This window comes from Eumetopias jubatus, unplaced genomic scaffold (assembly GCF_037043125.1).
Source record: "Eumetopias jubatus isolate StellerSeaLion01/CBP00866 unplaced genomic scaffold, mEumJub1_p1.0 scaffold_14, whole genome shotgun sequence".
Taxonomy (NCBI): domain Eukaryota; kingdom Metazoa; phylum Chordata; class Mammalia; order Carnivora; family Otariidae; genus Eumetopias; species Eumetopias jubatus.
The window spans coordinates 4774512-4793439 of NW_028274820.1; the positions used below are offsets into that span (position 1 = coordinate 4774512).

The following is an 18928-nucleotide window of genomic DNA, read 5'->3' on the forward strand; positions in this document are numbered from 1 at the left end:
GGGAACAAAGGGGAGCGTACGGTGGAAGGCCAGACTCCGGGGTCCAACCCCAGGCTCCCACCTGTCAGTCAGCTGTGTGACTTCATGCATCTGTGTGCGTCCTCGGGGCCGACTGGCGGCTTCATACGTTGGCCAGAAGGACTAAATTAAGGCGCTCTAAACAAAGGGCTGATTCAACAGGTAAAGGTTGGATTCCTGAACAGCAAGGAACAAGGCGTCCCTAAGAGACATGTCTCTCTAGTAGGTGTCAGGGCTGGGTCCTTGGTCCCACCCAGCGCACAATCTTTTCAGGGGAATAAAGGCACAGAAGGCGCCCTCCATTACTCTGCTAAGAAAACCAAAGATGAACACCACAGAGAACAGAACGAGGGGGTTCGACGTGTCTTCAACCAGCGAGAATGTTCCATCAAAACCTCCAAGCTGAAGTCTTCATTCAGATAAACCACCCCCACACAGGAACAACAATGCATGAGAATGCTGAGGGTGGGGGGCAGGGACAGCCCAGGGATGCCCACCTTAGGCTGCGGTGAAAACAAAGCCGCACGGGGCTCTCCCGGCGCCCCCACACCCTCTCCCGCAGCGGCCCTGGCCAACCCCGCTGTCGGGCAGGGAAAGGACAGAATGGCACAGGTCCTACCCTCTGGGGTCCAGCAGCTCACTTTCCCTCCAGGCGGCCCCCTCCTGCCCCCTGCAGCCCACCGCCCGGTGGGATCCTGGTCCATCTCTGACACACAACAAGCAGAGGCTTCTGAAGGTCAGTATGCGAAGTACAATCACCATAGCTTTTGTCGTTTGATAACAAAACGCAGTTAAAGTCATAGAACAAATCAGAATCAAAATCCACTAAGCGATGAGCTTCCCGCCCTAGTGAAGAACACATGACTGTAGCATCTGTCCGTGATTCTAATGGGGAAAGTGTTGTCTTACAATCTATCACAAATTCCCTGACGCCCAAAGCCCACTGGGTCAACCGTGTGCGTGTCTTCCTCTACGACCTCCAAACATACACAGCGGGGTGTGATAAAGATTTCCCATGTAGCCTCCTCCCAGCTACAATTACTCATTTTTATGAAAACTTACTAGGTTTTTAGTAATTACTCACCATGCCGGCCCTCCTATCTAGGAGTGAGAATACTGCCTTCTGTCCCGATGGTACCATATGAGCCACCGAGTCACACAGGAAAATACCTGGACCGCCACTCATCAGAGCGACAAAAACCTCTTCTCCAAAACAGTAAGACACCAAGCGCAGCAGGGACAATGCCGCTGTTGAGAAAACCACCAGACTTTCACAAAAACCTCATTGCACCCAAGTGCTGTAGACCTGAACTGACACTGTCCTGTATTTACCATCTTCAGACACTTTTTTCTACACAACGACCTCTAAGTGCCCGGATTCTTGACATCATGAGAAAAGTAGTGTATGAATCACCTAGCTTTAAACTCAACCACCCACTCTACAATGCCAGGCATGGAAACATCCATTTCAGTAACGCGAGGGAGAAAGAGAGTCCACCAACCTCTTATTTTAAGCAGTTCTACTGAGATATCAGTTACCTAACAAAACTTCAGGTGTCATATTAAGTGTACAATCCAACGAATGTTAGTGTAATTACAGTATTTGTACTGCCATCACCATCTAAATTTAGAACACTGCCATCGCCCCACAGAGAAACCTCATGCCCAGAGCCTGCTCAGCTTGACAAATGGTTTTCCCAAAATAAAATGCCTTCGCCACGTCCATTTTCTTCCCGCCCGTCCTTTGATCTGGCGTCCCCCCATTGGTGAGGCAGCTCACCTCATGGTGAAGAGCACTAGCTCCAGGATTTCTAGAAATCACTAGCTCAGAGGCCTGGGGAAGGCACTAGCCCTCCCTCGGGGAGGGTCACCTCACGGGACGGTGCGAAGACCTGGTGCGATCATGCGTGTGAAGCACAGTGTAAGTTATTAATAAGCTGCGATCTTCACGGGCACGCCCACTAATCCTGCTGCTATGCCACCTCCCCTGACCTCCGCCTCCCTGAGCCGCTCCACCTGCTCCCTCCCCACTCCTCTTCCACCAAGACACCACCAGCAAGGGGGCAGAGGGCCACTTGGGAAGGGCAGATCGACCGGACGTCCATGCAGGGTTACAGAATGCAAGTTCGGTTCGTAGCACGCCTGCCTTCCTGTCCGTTCTGTTCCTGAAGCAAGTCCCATCCAGAGGAGAAGCCAGAAGAGCAGTTTGTGACACCGGCCCCTGGGTGGGCACTGCGAACATGGGAGGTTGGACCCCAGGCGCACACAGAGGAATCCGGGCGGTGCGGACGCACCCGCCAGCTGTTCAGGCAGAGAACAGTGGCAGCTTACGGGAAAAGTGAGCCCCACCAAGACGGCAAGGCACAACCTCCCGGCCCTGCCCCCACGCACTGCCCAGGTGGAACCCCTCAGACAAAAGCCCACAAGGCCTTCACCCCTCTGAGCACCTGGAGACGGGTTCATGGCAGGATTTCCAAACCTGCCCCAGAGGACACGCAAACCCCAAAACACAGGCTCGTGTTCTCACCGCGCTGCTGCCGGTGAAAGGCAGGCATGACGCTGGTAGAGAGAAGACAGGTCTCTGCCCTTCCTCTCCCTGCTTCTCCCCTGCTCTGCCTGTGCTGGCCTGGGGTCCTGCAGACTCAGCCCCCCCGCCCCCCCCACCGACCCATAACCCCACATTGCTTGCAGGCCTTCTCCCCCGACTCGCCCTGATCAGAACCCCACCCGCCTCCCCTGCAGCCCCCGAAGGGAAAAATCAGCTCTTTGCATATGCAAGGCCCTCTAGCTACATCCAGGACTTTGATTCTGGATGTGCCTACCTGGGCAACCAGCTCTAAATGTACCTAAGCCCAGGCTTTGCTCTGAAGAAGGAGACCACAGAGAGGCTGGCCCAGGGACAGAGCAGGCAGCGATCACTCCGGGGGGCAGGCCTAGAGATCGGAGGTCAGGACACCCACAGTTTCACAAGGGGTCACGTCTCAGGAGCTCTAGTCGGGGAGGGGGGACAGAGAGTTCCGGCCAATACAATGACTGCAGCTCAGAAAAGGAGCCAGATGCGTCAAGTCCGTGAGATGTTAACCAATAAGAAACATGATGGCCCAACGTTCCATGTAGTGGTGACAGCCCCCCATGTCCTGTGCACCAATTCTACCGTCCACGCTTGCTTTCGTATGAGGCTGACGGCTCTCCAAAGTCAATAACTTACTGATTTTAAGTACAACCAGCGAGTGGCCTCTGTCAACTCTACAATGGTGCTATATATAGATATATATTTTTTTTAAGTAGGTTCCACGCTGGGTATGGAGCCCAATGCAGGGCTTGAACTCACGACCCTGGGATCGAGACCTGAGCTGAGATCAAGAGTCGGACACTTTACCAACTGAGCCACCCAGGCGCCCCGACCCCTAAATTTTTTAATGGCTATTCGGGTCATCCTATGGAATGTCCCTAACTCTAGAGAACGGTCAAGATGCAGAAGCCAAAGGCCATTATGGGTTTCCCCAGGCTTTCTGGGATGGGAGCCCCCGGGGCAGGGGTTGCTGGTTCTCACCCACACACACCGTTGGTCCAGGTGGGGGAGTCAGGGCGCCAGGCAACTACCAGCCCTCCTGTGGGGGGAGCCAATGACTCAACGTCGATGAGACTGGGTCACTCAGCACTGCACAACTGCCCCCACGTTACCTAACACAGAAGAGCAGGTGCAGGTCTGGACGGAAGTACGGAGGGCCCCCCATTTATGAAAGCACGTCTGCACCAGGCCCACGACATGCCCTTCTGTCTTCCTCCAACCAACCACCTCCCGGAGGGAGCCAGGACCCCTGTGGCTCATTTACACAGTGACTAAGGGAGGCCCAGTGGCTGGGCCAGCATCCAGGCAGCAGAAACAGCACAGTGAGGACATTTGATTGCTGGGCGCCCAGTCCCATTTTCCACTGACCACTCGCTTTGTTCTCTGGGACCCCCGCCCTCGTGGAAAGGAAAACGAACAGAGACCAAAACATCCGCACATACGCGTATAACGTGAATTTGTTAGAACGGGCAGCAAGTAGCAGCTACACCAACGTTAATGTCTACCCTGGCTCAGCAGCCTGGGAAATGAGACAATACGGAAATCTCTACGCTGCTAATTAATTAATAAGGCCGACAATCAGAGTCCTCAACGTACTTCCTGAGGATCAGTCAAAATGCAACACGGGCAAGGAGAACAATCTGACAAAGAAACCACGAACTTCCAAATGGAATAAAATGTGTTCTGACCCTACCCTGGCGACCTCTGGCCAACCATGACCCCAAGCTCTGGAAGACAGGCCTGGTGCCTGGTGTTCCCCCTGCTGTCCCCGGCCCGTCCCTGTCACAGACGACCGCGTGTACCGAGCTTCCCGGAGGCTCAAGGGACCAGGCCAGAGGGCCACCCATGAGCTGAGCCCCTCCCAGAGGCAAAGGGAATCGAGTCCCCCGGGCCACACACAGACCCAAACAAAAAGGACAAAACAGAGGGTGTTCATTAACAAAACGCCAGCACAGCTCGGACGCTGGGGCCACTGGGTTCAAGGTCCCGGCGACGATCCCTCGGCATCTCAGCGCTTGAGCTCCCTCGTCTGAAATGTGGGTCACAATCCCGAGGCCTCCCCAGTGGGGTGCGCAAAGCCTCTGGAGACACGTGAACCCGAGTTTATTGGCTCGAAGCTTCCAGCTTTGTCTTGGCAACACCACCCCGTGCAACATCCACACTCACACCTGGGCAGGAAAGCACATGGCGCACGGTCATCGGGATGCACCGAGACGGAGCTATGTTCCGGGCAGAGCTCCCGCACCCCCCGCCCCCAGCACATGGCACACCCCCACCACGTGCCCCCAGTTAGCGGAACGAGAGGCACCTCTTCCGTGAACTTTTTCAAAAGTACATTTCAAAATCTGGGAAGGGTTCTCATTGGTCCTGGCCGACCAGGAAAAAGCCCCAGGGTTTACCATAATGTAATCCTTGGTGGTAGCTCTTCCTCATTTCTCCGTCCCTCTGGCAAGTGGAGGCCAGAAGGCCAGGGGTGAGCGGCGGCCCCGGGCCAAGAATCCGGAGGTGGAATGAGGAAGCTGGGTCTGGCCCAGAGCTCCAGCCCCTCCTGCCTCCCACCCGGGCTCCCACACCGCACCTGAACCAGGTGTAATGGTCTTCTGAGGGTGGGTGGCAAAGCAGGGAGGGGTGGGAAGAAGCTACTAGAAGCATGCTGAAGGGCATGGCTGTCAAGTCAGGGTGATGCTCACTGGAGGGGTATCTTCCACGGAGCTTCGTGCAAAGCAAGTAGCCAAGACCGAGCAAAGGAGGCGCACAGACCCCCCCCTCCCCCCAGGCACAATGAGCTGGGTCCTCTGGCCCTGGAGCTGCCGGTGCCGGGCAAACAAGACTCGGGTCAGCCCCTCCCCATGGCGGGAGGACCGCCGGATCCCGACCCCCGCTTGGGTCACCAGAAGCAGATCATTACATCCTTCATGAATGAAAATCCTTTCTGTGGCGTGAGCCAAATGTTTGTAAATCACCACTGTGACAAACTCCACAATTCGAAGCAAATAAACTCCCTCTCCGTGCCTTTTTCCTCCTCTATAAAGGGAATTCTCGGGGCGCCTGGGTGGCTCAGTCGTTAAGCGTCTGCCTTCGGCTCAGGTCATGATCCCAGGGTCCTGGGATCGAGTCCCGCATCGGGCTCCCCGCTCAGCGGGAAGCCTGCTTCTCCCTCTCCCGTTCCCCCTGCCTGTGTTCCCTCTCTCACTCGCTCTCTCGCTCTCTCTCTCTGTCAAATAAATTTAAAAAATCTTTTAAAAAATAAAATAAAGGGAGGTCTCTGGACTACACCGTCTCTGTATTTCTTTTCAGCTCTCACACTGCTTCTAGATACTACATAGAACGTTCTGAGCCTCACCTAGTCCTAGGACCATGGCTACCACAGCGTGGGGGACCTCTGTACTGCCAACCAAGACGGAATATCAAGGACCAAACAGACTCTCTCTCCTTAAATAAGTAAAACACTGAAATGGTTTTTGTGCACTGGGCAGCAGGGAGCACAGGACCGTCATCTCTGAGAGAGACAAACTCGCTGCCTGGAGTGCCCACAATCTGCAGCACAAGGAAGGAGGACCTTTCGGGGCCACCAGAAAGAAGCAGGCAGAAGGACTCCCGGAGCTCACGCGGGGCAGAGCCAAGGTTGTGCCCCCTGCAGCCACAGTGGAAAAGCTCGTACACGTGGGACACGGGACGGAGCTCCCCAAAAGTCTTGCCTCCATGGTGAAGGCAAGCGAGGCCCAGCAAGCTGGGTAAAAAAAGCAAGTTTCAGAAGGACCAACAGCCTTGAAGAAGCCTAACTATTCACATTAGAAATCCCCCCATCTTCAAAGCAACACAAAAACAGGAGAAACAAAAAACCACAGTGCTCAGCCGCCTCTGACACCCAATCCCAAACCAGCAGGCATGAAGAGAAAGCAGGGTCCCTCAGGAGACGCGATGTCAACCGAGAGAAAGAGCCCTGCAAACATCGAAGATGACCCTGGAAGGCAGGAACGTTCGAGTAGCCCGGAGAGCCAGGCCGCAACGTGTTCAGGAGGGTGAAAGCAAGCACAATCCTGAGGGGCACCAAACCCAACCCCAGGATGGGCCCGGCCACAGGTGAGATGCCACACCCCCTCTCTGCTCTCCCTCGGCCCAGCGGCTCCCCTGCGGTCTGGGAGGCCGGGGGTAGCAGAACCTGCACGAAGATGCAGAAACCCTCCAAAATGAAGCACGCAGAGGAAAGCAAGCGGGGATCTCCCCCAAATCATGCCCCATGTGGGCAGATGGGAGGGGACTCAGGTTTGGGACCAGGCGGAGCAAAGCTGAAGCCGGCATCTCCACTCAGTCCCCAGCTGTCTAGCCTGAGCATGGTTAAGTCAACAGAAGTCTCTGGGCCTCCGTCCTCACGGGAAAACTAGGGAACAACACCCACTGCAAAGGGTTTGCTGGGGAGACAGCATGAGGTATACAAACTCCAGCCGCAGACCCCAGTTCCTTCCCCATCCCCGAGACAGACACACCCCCTGTAGGGGGGAGCAAGGAGGGTCTCCATGGCTCCTTCAGAGGTGCACCCAGCCCCGCACACCTGGGAAGCAGTTACAAGCGACAACGCCTGGCGAGTGACAGGCCACTCCAGCTTCAACCGCCAGCAGGGACGCGGGGCCAGCCTCCGGCACAGAAGGTCCAGCTGCAGACTTGTGCTCCCAGCCCTGTGACCAAGGGCGTCGTGCTCAGGAGAAGCCTGGAGTGTGTGTGTACGTGTGCACGTGCATGTGTGCGTGTGGAAAACACAAGAGCCACAAATTTAAACTGCACTCGGACACAGATAATCTCCAGATACTGTGACAGCCCCGCCTTTTCCACAAAACATTTCTTTACCCAAGAACTCCCTGCTAGATCATGATCCTTGCTCCTTATCAACAGATCAGAGAGAGACTTCCTTCCTGGGCCAGCAAACCACAACAGGTTTGACAAAGCTGCTGGTTAGCATCTGTACCCAAGGCCTCCTTCTCTAAAAAGCCGTTCCCGGCCTAACAGGATCCCTGGATCCATGGAAAATACTGATCCGTGAACTCACTAACCCCGACCCTGCCAACCAGTCCTGGGGGGAGCTGTGAGGGGTAATAACAAGGTCCCAAGAGAGCCATCACGTGACCCTGTTCCAAGGCGGCCCAGAAGGGAGTTGCTGGGAACAAAGCAGGCCCCTCCCACTCCAGGGAAGCCCCAGGCCCTAGGGAGCCCAGTGAGACAGGGACAGACACTCGGGGTACAGACTGCACAAACGTCACAGACCAGCAGACCAAGTGCCAGGCTAGCAGACGGGACAGGCTCGTGCAACAGTGTTCACCAGGTGACTGAAGCGTCCGAGAAAAGGACATTCCACGCCTACTCAAAGGCTGGACACCTGGCTGACCGGGAGGGTGGTGAATGGACAGAGGAGAGGCTACTCTTAGGTGATGAGAAGACAGGTTCATTCCATCTGAAACTTCTGTGTTTTGAAATGCTGGCATTACACTGGTCCCCAGAAATACTGCAGTGACTGCCAGCCAGCCAGCCAGCCAGCCAGACGCCCCTCAGGCAGGTGCTCAAGCCAGACAGAAGAGTCAGCCTCAAACTCTTCCTGCTCCACATTCCAGCCCTGCTACCACATCCTGATGACTCGGCCTTCTAAATATACTTGGACACACATTTCTCTTATGGCCACTGTGGTGTCCTAGGCTCAGGCGGCCCCGTCTTGCCCTGAAGCCCTGACTCAGAGTAGCTCAGAGGGGACTGTGGTGTCCCCACCACACAGTAAGCAGGGCAGGCAGGGGATGGAGCACAGTCCCAAGCCACGCACAGGACGCAGGGTCAAGCCCAGGGACTCACGAGTCTGCACCCTCAACCCGCACTCCCCCCCGATCTTCCGTCCTAGAAGACCACAGACCGAAGTGGACTCCAAACGAATTTGCTCAGTAAGAAGCAGGTTTCATATGTACGTGGGAGCCTAAGATACACGCCCCCCCACCCCCCCCACCCCCTCTGGAAATCAGCCGGGGAAGGTGGGAAAGCACAGACTGCTTTTCACCACTCTTGGGTCCGAGAAAGCTTCTCAAACCAATGAAAAGATGTCTGTGATCACGGATCGACGTCCTCAAGCTCATCGAGGACTAACATCTGTACCAGCATGGCACAGTCCCGGGGCACCTGATCAGCTTCAGAGACTCTGGAATCTGACCACTCGGTCGCCTAAGAACAGAGAAATACAGCCAATCTTCAAAGAGACTCCCCTGCTCAGCAACTATCTACCTACTCAGTGGCCAGGGCGTTAGCCCTTAAAGCACAGGCCCGGCCCTCTTGGCTTTATATGTTATCTGGACAAAACAGAGTAAAAACCATAATCACACCACGCAATTCGCTCATTTATAATTGAAGTGGGTGATGCCGTGGAATAATTAAAGGAAAGCACAGAGCAGGTAAGTTGGAGAGGAAGCTGCAACTTAAAGAAATTGCTCCCTGAAAAGGAAGGGTAAGGACCACCCCACACAAGGAAACATCAGTGTCTTTATCTTTTTTTTTTTTTTTCAAGTTAATTTTTTTAGAGAGAGAGAGAAAGAGTGTGTGTGAGTGGGGTGCGGAGAGGGGCAGAGGGAGAGAATCTTAAGCCCAGCATGGAGCCCGACACGCGGCTCGATCTCACCATCCTGAGATCATGACCTGAGCCGAAATCAAGAGTCAGAGGCTTAACAGACTGAGCCACCCAGGCGGCCCTCAGCGTCTTCACCTTAATCCTGACGAATCTGGACAATGAGACCAGAGGCCAGCCGGCTCCTTGGGAAATAAACCACCGACCTAGCTTCTTGCACTTTTATCCTACTCTGGAATGTTCCACCGATGACGAGAGGTCTTGTTTTTCCTAGGAGTTCATGCTCCTTTTGATGGTTTCTTCTTTTTTTTTTTTAAGCCCTACTACCAAGCGATCCAGTTCCAGCCCCTCTGTCGACAGCAGGCTCCCAGGCATGCAGAAACAGATGGCAGAAACCCCGCCACCCCCCCCGCCCCCCCACCGCTCGAACCCCTCACGGAGCTGCCGGCAGAGGCGGGGAATCCACCTGCGGAAAACGAAAGGCCAGGTTTCCCATCACTCTCCCGGAAAAACTCACCAACCGTGCGCAGAGAGTGACAAAGTCCAGTAAGAGGAAATGCTGAAAATCCACTCTGTGTTTATTCTTTAAAGGTCAATTACGGGAAACGTTCGCAGAGGCTGAGAATAATGCTCATCTTCAATTAATAGCTACTTCATACACCCGTTTTTGTTTTTTTGTTTTTGGTGTTCTCCTAGTTAATAAAAACACAGTAATAATCTTTAAAAGGTACCAGTAGCCACGTTCTCAGGGTCTCCCTCAGACATGCAGGAATATTTAGTAACCAAGCTGAGGATGATGAAGACACAGCTGTGACGAGTCAGGGACCCCTCTGTGCTGGGGTAGTAACTGGGCAGCAACAGCGGGTGAGCGGCCCCATCCACCGCCACCCACCGAATGAGGCACAGGGAACAGAGGGAGGGAAACATAACCAGCAACAAAAAAGGGATCTATGCATGCTGCTAGGAAATTTGGTAGGAACGAAGCACCATACGGGAATAGCAAAACAGAATTTAAACCTACCCTACTTGCAAGACCAAACACTTAAATAGGAAAGTAAACAGAGTTGAAAAGCTCCCGTTTCCACTACCCCACATGCTGTATTAAAAGGGATCATTTTAAGGTTCCTCTCTCCCCCAAAATGCGTCACTAAAAAAAGAAAACAAACCAAAAGAACAAAAAACCAGTTGCTACTGCCTGGGTTCCTGTCAACCCACTTACTGCTCGTTTAGGACACGGCAGTGCTTGCTGGCAGGCAGGCGGGCGGGCAGGCTGGCCCGTGCACTTGGCACTTGGGTCTTCGCTGCTGAAGGAACACACAGGTTCTCCAGTGCCCCAATCCACCGGTGAGCTGCCCCCACAGATGCCCTCTTCCCCTCCGTCTCAGTGACAGGAAGGAAGGAGATGCCCCGCCTCACCGCCAAATTTCACAAACCGTGACCCCCGAATACCTTGCAGCCTGTCTGCAGTCTTCAAGTATCACGAGTAACAGGTGTCCCCCCGCCCCGCGCCATGACGCGGTCTCGAACTCCGCCAGAGAACGCAGCAGCCGCGCGGCCCCTGGACGGAGCCGCCCATCCACCGAATAGGCCACAGGGGCGGGAGACACGCCGGCCCCCCCATGCTCCAGCCTGAGGACATCCCACAGAAACAGCACAGAGTTCCTGACATTGCCGCCAGAGCCTGCTTTCCAAACCCCAATCGGATCTTGTCGGCAAACCTCTCCACCCCCAGCTTCCGACACCGCAAGATCCTCCACTTGGGCGCAGGAGCATGGTGACCCCTAACTTGTGGCTGGAGCTCAGGATGCGTGCATGCCATGTAGAACAGCAGGTGGAACCTAGGTCTGCGACGGGCAAACCAGGACTCCCGTCGACCTCGCTTGGGAGGCCCGGCGACCTTCCCCGCAGAGAGGGAGTGTTCACGTGAGATCCAGAGAAACCTCTCATAGAAGATGCGGCCCGGGGGGCCAGGTGCAGGGGCAAGGTGACAGATGACCCCACAGCCACAGTGGGGCGAGGTGAGAGGGGCCAAGGGGGGCAGGAGAGGTAGGCTGCGGCCAGAGCGGGCAGAGCCCCCCAGGCCAAAGGGCCAACACGCACACAGCACTCAGCGGGCCCCAGAAACACGCACCCAGGACGTGCAAGCGCGGGAAAGGGAACCCTCCCCGCCTTCAGGAGGCAGGCCCAGCAACCGCGTGTGCTGGGTGAGCAGGCGGACGATGAGTGGCTGGCTGGCATCCAGAGCCAGCCCGCCCCACACGGACCAGCCCCCAAGGAGCCCCGATTCCCAGGGTCACCATCACATCCTACCCCCCCCACCCTGCCACGTTCTTGCTCTGCTGCCCCCTCCCCACGCAGGGTGGCTAGGGTGACCCCAGGCATGGGCAGGGCTCAGCCCACAGGGCGAGGCCACAGGGCTCTGACCCCTGAGCAGGCAGGCCGCATCTCACCTCACAAGTGCTGGGCCAACCAGGGAGGGTCCGGCAGAGAGTGAACACGACTCCGCTGTGTCCTCAAGGAGCCACACGTCGGGTGGCGGGGAGGACAGGGAGTCCTCTGTCCTCTGTCCTGACAGTGGTGGGAGCTCTGAAGTGAGAGTGAAAACGGGGAGGCACACGGCTCCAGGGGGAGGAGGGGGACATCAGGGCCAAAGCCAGAGGAACCACCGTGAGCAAAGGCACGCAGGTAGGTCTGGCAAGATGGAGACAGAGAAGGGGTCGGCGGAGGCCAAGGGCACATGGCCTCTGCTAGTTCTGGGGCAGGTGTCCAGAGATTCGTGGCACAGGGCCCAGCCGGGTGCACAGTGGTCCCACAACAGGCAGCCGTCAGGAAAACGCCGATCCCTTCCTCGCTGCCCAGAGAGTGACATAAAACGTTAAGGAGTGTGCTTGCATCCTGGCAGCCGGGTTTCAGGGGGTGGTCTGCAAGTGTACAACCAACTGCTTGGCTAGCCTGGCCCGTCTCCTCCAAAGTTCTGGGCTTCAGGGACCAAGCAGGTCACAATGCTCAGCACTCCTGGGCAACTCCGGGGGATTCCTCCGGTCCCATCAAACGGGCCCCGTGGCTCCCATTTCACAAAGGTGACGCGCGGCCATCAAACGAGAGCGCGGGTCTGCCCGGCTTCCAGACAGGCTCATTGTCCCCTTGGCTCACGGCCCCCAGGACAGGCGCAGGACAGACTGCTGCTCAAAGTAAAGCCCCAGGAGGCGGGAGGCGGGTCCCGCCGGAAACTCCAGAGAAAATCCCCTAATGTGAACCCCCGAGCCCCAGACCCCAGGAGTTTCAAGGAGCCCGCCGCAGGCAGCTCGCGGGAGGGCAGGAGGACTCAGGCCGGGCACAGCGTGCGGGGACGGCGGTGTCCTCCCTCGGCCCCCCCACTGACCAGAACGAAGGCTAGTGAATTCGGGAAGCCTACCGTGCCTCATGCAACGTCACCACACAAATCTCACGCATCCGAGGCCAGACTGGGCAGCCAGTGCAAACCAGAACCACCACAAACGTGACCTTGACCCCCTGAGGCCCCTACGCCAGCACTTCCCAACCCACCTGTGGGGGAGGGCGGTGTTCTCTGATGCTATCGCTACCAGTCTGTCCAGCATGGCTATTTTATACAAGACACGATAAAAACGAAGTACTGAAACATGGGACGATACACGCCCACATTTTTATCACTAAAATCAACACTCAAATTGCTACAACATTTCTAAACACGTTCTCTCAATTTCTCTACTGCTCACGGGCTGGGCAGGACCAGCGTCCCCGGGGGGTCGCCCGGAACACAGGGAGGCCTGCCCGGAGAGACCCTCTCCCACAAGAAGGCCCATCTTGGCCTCCAATGACCGATGAGACTCTCATGCCCTGAGAGAGTGGGGCAGTCGCCCGCCAGCCCCCCGGCTCTGACCTGGCCAGAGCCACCTGGAGGTGTCACCTGCTGATGGCTTTGTCTAACGGGGAACGACACACCAAAGGAGGATGGAAACAAGAAAACGTGCCAGAAACCGGGACAACGGAAGGGCGCTCAAGAGCCGAGGGGCGTGTGGGCCACGGCAGGTGGCAGGAGAGGACGCACGGGCTCTGTCACTGAAGGGGCCTCCAGGACTCGCCGGTCACCCCGGCAAACACCAGAGCAGCCTCCTGGCTCTGAGCACCCGTGACACCGCGCAGGAAGTCCTGCCCGCCGCCCCCCCGCCCGCCGTCCTCGGGCTCACACCGCCACCCTGACACCAACACACCAACGGGGTGCACCGCAGCCCTCACAGGGACGTGATGACCTCTGAGGCTTCACAACACATAGGAAGCCCTCAACAAACACAGCTACTTTTTTAGAATGATTTGAGAATTGTTATTTCCTTGGAACCATCAGAAGAAATCGAAGAAGGGAAGCCCATGCCGGGAGGCGGGACATTTTCCGAGAAGAGGTGATGAAAAGAACATTCACACCAGAACAAGCCTCTGTCTCTCCAATCAAAAACATTTCTAATTTGTATTTATTTACTTACTTACAGTATTTCACTGGTTTTCATTTATTTACTTACTTACAGTATTTCACTGGTTTTCAGAGACTGCCTACACTTTTGGACATTTTGAAATAAAAACATCCTCCAATTGACCCACACTTACGGGCGAGGGCTGGGGATTTCTGTGTAACTGCAAAGTTGTCATTAAAGTGACCCTTTATCTCATGGTGTTTTAGGATCAGAGAAATAAACACAGGATCAGAGGATACCAATGAAATGGTGCATCACAGGAGCGCTGAGGAGAACTGAACCCAGGTCTCCCTGACAATCCTCCCGCCTCGGCCTCAGGGATGTGACCATGCCGCCCAGGGCCACACACGTTAGGAAAAACAGGGCTGTTACTCAGTAGGGGGCAATGGCCTCTCTGCCCCGACGTTAGTGTCATCTGAAAAGGGGACAGCATGGGGGTCCCAACTCCCAGGGCTGGCGGAAGGTTAAACGGGAGGATCTAAGACGGAAGCACAGAGCGCTGAGTGTTCTCCCCATAACCCGCACACACCGCCGTCCATGGAGCTGTGAGCTCTGGGCCGAATACCCACATGACATGTCAGGGGATGACACAGGGGCCCCGCCAGTCCCCACAAGGCATGCCGCTGACACGGACCCACCCAGGGTTGGCATCTGTGTCCCGACATCCAGCCACGGTCTGTCATTCCTAACACGGTAAGTACATGAGGGAAGAAGCCACGCTACTCCCAACTGTTAAAAAAAAAAAAAAAAGAAAAAAGAGTTTTCAGTGGCTTCCGTAAGTTACAGAAAGTATAAACACACGCTGCTTACTAACAGGTCATTCACTACATCGGGTTCCAGTAAATGGTACCAGATCAGGGAGAAAATAGTTTTCCAAACCAAATGCCATCTATTTTTACGTGACAATCCTGCAGTGATTTCAAAGACTTGGGAAGACTGCAGTCTCAAATTTACCTAGGTATCCCAAAACCACCTAATACTTCGACTTCTGGAGACGAGATCTACACTCTTTAAGAAATCAAGACAGCAGCTCACATTGTCACACCAAAGCGATGGCTCGTTTCCTGCGGGACTTTGATGCGCCGAGCACGGTGCCGAGGACTCTAAGTGACGTCTAATTTTCACAGGGATGTTGTAAAGAGAAGAAGTGGACACGGTGTTTATTTAGCGTATAGTACATTACACACGCACAAATTCCCTCCTCTACTTCACAAAACACCTCTGTAAAAGAGCGGTTGTTATGAAATTCAGAACCGAAACTTGAAATGCTTTGCAAAACCACTTCTAGGTAGACATCCTATCAGCTGGGATGCCCACATGAAATAAATACAAGGGTTGGGACAAATGATCTCTGCGTCCTTCCAGCTCAACTGTGAGAGCCACGAGGAGCCGAAGTCACCAGCCACAAATTTCTAGAAGAAAATGGAGTCCAATATAAACGTCCTTTTGCCAAGATACAGATGTATAAGAATAAAAATGAAGAAGGTACAGGATCGCTGTCTGGCTAAAAAGATAAAAATGGGATTTGGGAACAGAATTCATTTCTGGGGACTGATCCCAAGTCAAGACAACAGGAATGATGTCATCCCCCAGGTGCTCCAGACACCGCCAGAAGATGCAGGAATCCAGCTGTTGTCCACAGACGCCCGCGGATCCCGCAGAACACCCCCAGCCGTACGTGCTCGGCAGGCGAGGTCCCATGCTCGGGCTCTGACCTTGTCGCCGTGGCCCCGACCATGAGTAGACGAGCCAGCAGACATGAGGAGGCCCACTGTGGCCTCTGTCGGCCCACAGCACTCACTGGAGAGGTCGGCGTCCTAAAACAGCAGTTGACAAACTTCTTCTGCAAAGGGCCAGACGCCACTCCACTCGGCTGCTAAGCCCAAAATCAGCCACTGCAGAGATGTCAACAAATGAGCATGGCCCTGGTCCCATAAACCTTCATTTAGAAAAGCAGGCAGGGGGCCGGATGGGCCCACGGCTGTCGCCTGCCAGAGCCTGAGCTCTGCCCAAAGGCTCTGGGCTCCGGGACTGAAATGGAGCCAAAGGAGCAACATGCAGCAACGGGGGCCTGGGACAGACCGTAGGAATTTGCTCTACAGATGGACGGTGGCAGGTAAGGAGCCAGCGAGCAGGAGACTGCTCCGACCTCCATCTAAGCGCGGGGGTCACAGGGACACTCTCTCAGATGCTGACTTCGAAGACAAGCATACGTGTCTTTTTTGTTTTGTTTTAAAGGTTGTTATTTATTTATTTGAACAAAAGAGAGCAGGAGAGCACACAAGCAGGGGGAGTGGGAGAGGGAGAAGCAGGCTCCCCGCGGAGCAGGGAGCCCGACGCGGGGCTCGATCCCAGCACCCTGGGATCATGACCTGAGCTGAAGGCAGACGCCCAACCGACTGAGCCACCCAGGCGTCCCATAAACATACGTGTCTTTGACTCAGAAATCAAGAATAAAAACTGTAAAAGTAAAGCTCGATACTCAGAATAAATATCTGGAAATGCAACGGTAAGCTTGATAACCTCCATCATGTTTACCTTTGAGCCTATCACTGCCAAAGCATCGTTTAACGTTCTGTTCACACGTTTTACCTGAACCTATCACGCTTCCTATTTTTTTGCTTTTTTCTTAAGGATAGTTAAGTGTTGCTTTCATTTATAGTCAATAAATAAAATGCACCTCCTAACAGGTGCGTAATCCCTTCCTCGAAACCCTGGAGCCTAGATGGAGGTGGGAATTTAGGACTTTTCAGATTTGAGAGAGAGAATGCAGGGGCCAGGGAGGCCTGGTAATGGAGCCATTATGCCCCTAAAGGGCACAGCTCTGCAGTCGAGTCGGGGTCAGCTGTGACGTGAGAAATGAGAATATCTCTCAGTCTGGAGCTTTTGGGGTTTTAAAATCGCAGACGATGGGCTGTATCCCCCATTCCTACCTGACCAAAGTCTCACCTCCACCCCGGCCTCCCCACGCTAAGCTTTTCCTCCTCTGTCGTCTGTGCAGAGCGCCCTGCCCAGTCCTGCCTGGGCTCCACCCCGGCTCTGGGCACTTCCTCCAGGGAGGCCTCCCTGACCTCTCTCCCACTGGCCTGTTTTATTCGCCTCATATTCTCATTCACAATCATCTTATTTGCCTGCTGTCCCATGTCCACCTCCCCGACTAGGACCCATGAGCCCCGGGAATCTGCCTGCCTCATGCAAAGCTGTCTTCCTAGCTCTGACACTGTGTCAGGCACCGCTGGTGACCAAGGAATGAAACGTAAGTACCCTGGGCTGGGTGTCCAAGATGCGGCCACCCCCGTGTCAGGCGATTTCTGTGTGTTTGCTCCGATCCCCACACAACCTGGACACCACTAACCCTGTCTTACCAGAAGGGAAACTGAGGCACAAGAATATTACAAGATCCCCCCCCCCCCCGACACACAAGGCCACAGAACTATAACAATAGCATATTTTAAAGGAGAAACCTACATCTTTAAAAGTGAAGCTGTTTGCCCCCTATCCCACCAGCCCCGGGGCCCCGTCACGCGCATCTGCTGGCCCGGTCCGTACAGCGGAAAGCAGGATAATTTAACGCATATACTAATTTGGGTGCTTCTGTGTCCGTAAATAGCTCTACATCTCAGCAACCCATTGACCGAACCCGGTAACTAATCCACGCCCCAGCTCGGAGTGAATGGCTAGAATTAGAAAACTGTTTGCACGTTGACGATCTGAAGAAATTCTTCTCTATAAAAACTCGGGAGATTTCTCTAATTGCTATAATTGCGGATTGCTCAAGGCTGGAACTCACTGTAAATCATCCCATTTTCTGAGAAATTCTGGAACTGTCATCTGATTTTCCAGGAACAGCGGATGTGAGCTGCCAAGTCTGGCTGCTGGATTTTTATGGGCGGAAGACCGTGCCATCAAAAGCCACCAAACAGTATGACTGAGCATTTCCTCCAGGGGTGACAGAGGCTCGCTGGGGCTGCCTACCACACACCCAGGGCTTCCTGGCTCCTGCAGAGGCAGACAACCGACCGGGACAACTGAGTCAGCAAAGACAAACAGCGCGTCTGGGGAGTGAGGAGTGACCTGGAGCTGGTGCTTCTGCCATCTCTGTATGGCCCGGTGGGTTAACTGAAGATGGGGGGGGTGAGGGGGTTGGCAAGAGGGACTCGGTGCCGTGACCCTTCCCTCCCTCAGGTCTGGCCCTCAAGGTCCGCTCTGTAAGCAGCTGGAGAGGACACTTCTCCACCAACTTTCAGTGCAGGGAACCTTCAAACTGTCCCCGGGGGAGTCTGCAGGGACAGTTTCCCGTATGGTGCACTGATCCATCCCCTCCATTTGGGAGTGATGGTGTGAAGTGTAGGGCAGCAGGACAGATGATGGGCACAGGGTGGGCCCAGACAACTGGCCAAAGCTAAGTGACCACGGGAGAACGAGTCACGAATGCAGCACAGAGCTCAATCAACCGGGTGAGGCCCTTTAAGAACAAGAAATGAACCTTGCAGAAGGCAGCGGGCCTTGCAAAGAGCTCACCCACTGAAAAGACCCACCTTGTCCCCAGCACACTCCGCAGTTCGGCGAGGGTGCTGGCTCCCTTTTTTGGCTTCTGACTGGCTTCGGTCTCGTCTCAAATTCAGTGGCTACAAGGAACGGTGTTCCTAACCTTCAGCCTCTCTTTGAGGTTCACGTCACTTCGATGCCAAAAAATAATTAAAAAGGAAAATCTCTCCGCAGCCGTGGTGCGTAAGCAAATTCTCATCACTATCGCCAGAGAGGCTTTACAGATCAAGGGAGGGAAAAACAGTATCGGAGCAAGGGTGGAGGGAAAAAGAGCCAGCCGGTCTTGGGGGAGGAATGCATCTCCAGAAGGCAGGCCGCGTGCGCCGGGGCCAAGAGACCTCCCTCTCCCCACGTCTTGCCCCGGACGCTGTGTCTCCGCGTGAACATCCCCGAAGCCGCCACGGCCACTTGCCACCCGGAGCTCTGGGGCCCAGCAGACGACCCCACGCGGCGCCTGCGCCTTCCAAACACCCCCTCCCGCGCATCAGAGGCAATGCCGCACAACAAGGACAATCTTCTCGAAGAGAGGGTGCCACGGACAGAGAGGACACGTGACAAGGTCTCCCAGCACAAAGCGAGGACAACTGTGGGAGCCACACGTGATCCTCCGTGGGACACGCCAGAGGCCCTAACACAGACACTGCCAGGGACGGAGCCACACGTGATCCTCCGTGGGACACGCCAGAGGCCCTAACACAGACACTGCCAGGG

At 55.1% G+C, this 18928-nt stretch overlaps 1 protein-coding gene across 1 annotated transcript in view; it reads right to left on the minus strand.

Moving 5' to 3' along the window:
* The window catches only part of GRB10 (growth factor receptor bound protein 10), a 171694-nt gene that overhangs the window by 96035 nt on the left and 56731 nt on the right, over positions 1-18928 (minus strand). The window lies entirely within an intron of this gene.